Below are 3,077 nucleotides of genomic sequence, written 5' to 3'. Positions count from 1 at the left end.
TGCCAAATTAAGACTTAAATTGAAGAAAGTAGGGAAAACCACTAGACCATTCAGATATGACCTAAATCAAATTCCTTATGATTATACAGTGGAAGTGAGAAATAGATTTAAGGGACTAGATCTGATAGAGTGCCTGATGAGCTATGGATGGAGGTTCGTGACATTGTACAGGAGACAGGGATCAAGACCATCCCCATGCAAAAGAAATGCAAAAAAGCAAAATGGCTGTCTGGGGAGGCCTTACAAATAGCTGAGAAAAGAAGAGAAGCAAAAAGCAAAGGAGAAAAGGAAAGATATAAGCATCTGAATGCAGAGTTCCAAAGAATAGCAAGAAGAGACAAGAAAGCCTTCCTCAGCGATTAATGCAAAGAAATAGAGGAAAAAAAAAAAAACAGAATGGGGAAGACTAGAGATCTCTTCAAGAAAATTAGAGATACCAAGGGAACATTTCATGCAAAGATGGGCTCGATAAAGGATAGAAATGGAATGGACCTAACAGAAGCAGAAGATATTAAGAAGAGGTGGCAAGAATACACAGAAGATCTGTACAAAAAAGATCTTCATGACCCAGATAATCACGATGGTGTGATCACTCACCTAGAGTCAGGCATCCTGGAATGTGAAGTCAAGTGGGCCTTAGAAAGCATCACTATGAACAAAGCTAGTGGAGGTGATGGAATTCCAGTTGAGCTGTTTGAAATCCTGAAAGATGATGCTGTGAAAGTGCTGCACTCAATATGCCAGCACATTTGGAAAACTCAGCAGTGGCCACAGGACTGGAAAAGGTCAGTGTTCATTCCAATCCCAAAGAAAGGCAATGCCAAAGAATGCTCAAACTACCACACAATTGCACTCATCTCACATGCTAGTAAAGTAATGCTCAAAATTCTCCAAGCCAGGCTTCAGCAATACGTGAACCATGAACTTCCAGACGTTCAAGCTGGTTTTAGAAAAGGCAGAAGAACCAGAGAACAAATTGCCAACACCTGTTTGATCATCAAAAAAGCAAGAGATTTCCAGAAAAACATCTATTTCTGCTTTATTGACTATGCCAAAGCCTTTGACTGTGTGGCCACAAACTGTGGAAAATTCTGAAAGAGATGGAGATACCAGACCACCTGACCTGCCTCCTGAGAAATCTGTATGAAAATCAAGAAGCAGCAGTTAGAACTGAATATGGAATAACCAACTGGTTCCAAATTGGTGTATGTCAAGGCTGTATATTGGTACCCTGCTTATTTAACTTATATGCAGAGTACATCATGAGAAATGCTGGGTTGGATGAAGCACAAGCTGGAATTAAGATTGCTGGGAGAAATATCAATAACCTCAGATATGCAGATGACACCACCCTTATGTCAGAAAGCAAAGAAGAACTAAAGAGCCTCTTGAAAGTGGAAGAGGAGAGTGAAAAAGCTGGCTTAATGCTTCACATTCAGAAAACTAAGATCATGGTTTCTGGTCCCATCACTTCATGGCAAACAGATGGGGAAACAATGGAAACAGTGGCTGACTTTATTTTGGGGGGCTCCAAAATCACTGCTGATGGTGACTGCAGCCATGAAATCAAAAGATGCTTGCTCCTTAGAAGAAAAGTTATGACCAACCTAGACAACATATTCAAAAGCAGAGACATTCCTTTGCCAACAAAGGTCTGGCTAGTCAAAGCTATGGTTTTTCCAGTATTATGTATGGATGTAAGAGTTGGACTTAAAGAAACCTGACTGCCAAAGAATTGATACTTTTGAACTGTGGTGTTGGAGAAGACTCTTGAGAGTCCCTTGGACTTCAAGGAGATCCAACTAGTTCATCCTAAGGGAAATCAGTCCTGGATATTCATTAGCAGGACTGATGCTGAAGCTGAAACTCCAATACTTTTGACTACCTGATACAAAGAACTGACTCAATTGAAAAAACCCTGATGCTGGGAAAGATTGAAGGCAGGAGGAGAAGGGGACAACAGAGGATGAGATGTTTGGATGGCATCACTGACTTGATGGACATGAGTTTGAGCAAGCTCTGGGAGCTGGTGACAGACAGGGAAGCCTGGTGTGCTGCAGTCCATGGTATTGAAAAGAGTCGGATACCGGTGACGGAATGAAACACCAACACTGCAGAGTGGTTTAAATCTTTATATTTTAACACTTGCTTCTTACAGCTACGTTATTTTATATCCCTTGCACAACAACCTACAGGGCAAGCTGCCAAGCACTATGATTCAGAGACTATACAGTGCGCAGGTGCAGGGTGAGATAACCTTTACCTTGACTTATTTACTGCAGCTAAAACTTTGTTTTGGGGAACTTCCTTATCAACTTAGAATCCGTTTTGTCCCAGGGTCTGTTGCTTTTGAGGAATCAGAGAAACATCCTTGTGTGCAAGAAATGTTCTTTTCCCACGGGAACAAACAGGATTCTTAGCTGAACATCTCGTTTGCAAGAATGTTCAGCCCTGGTTGAGAGTCTTGTTTGCAAGCACTTCTCAACCTTCCTTAAACCTAGTTCCCTACAGTCGGACATGACTGTGTGACTGAACTGAACTGAACTGAGCCTAAAGACCCAGGCAAAGTAAGCTTATCTTCCAGGAACAGAAGGGAAAGGCCAGATCTCTTTTTTTGAACAAGTTTAGATTTTCTACTCCACAGACATACAGAGATGTAAATCAGCTTGTCAGAGGTTGCAGACCTAGTACATGTATACTCTATTCCACCTCCCTCTAGTACCCATGCTTTTATTTTCCATTATATTCCTTGTGTTTCTGACAAATGATTGCATTTTAGTGTGCTATAACATGATGTGTAGTTTTACTCATAGATCAAAGAAGGGCTTGACTAGAGGTTAAAAATGGACAGAAATCTACTCCTCCATCTAACTTTTCCCTCCCACTGTTCCCCTCGAACCCTAACTGAGGTCTACACTGAGAAAAATGTAAAGTGGTTGAAAGATACTCCTATTCCACTAACCTTCTCTCCTGTTACTTGGACTCATAAATACACATATACACATACACACGTTCAAGTACACACAGACACACAGACACACACCTCTTCTCACAGTGGGCTAGATACTAACTTTCAC

This window comes from Capricornis sumatraensis, chromosome X, assembly GCF_032405125.1.
Source record: "Capricornis sumatraensis isolate serow.1 chromosome X, serow.2, whole genome shotgun sequence".
Taxonomy (NCBI): Eukaryota; Metazoa; Chordata; class Mammalia; order Artiodactyla; family Bovidae; genus Capricornis; species Capricornis sumatraensis.
The sequence above is the reverse complement of the archived record's forward strand: the minus strand, read 5'-3'. Positions refer to the sequence as shown.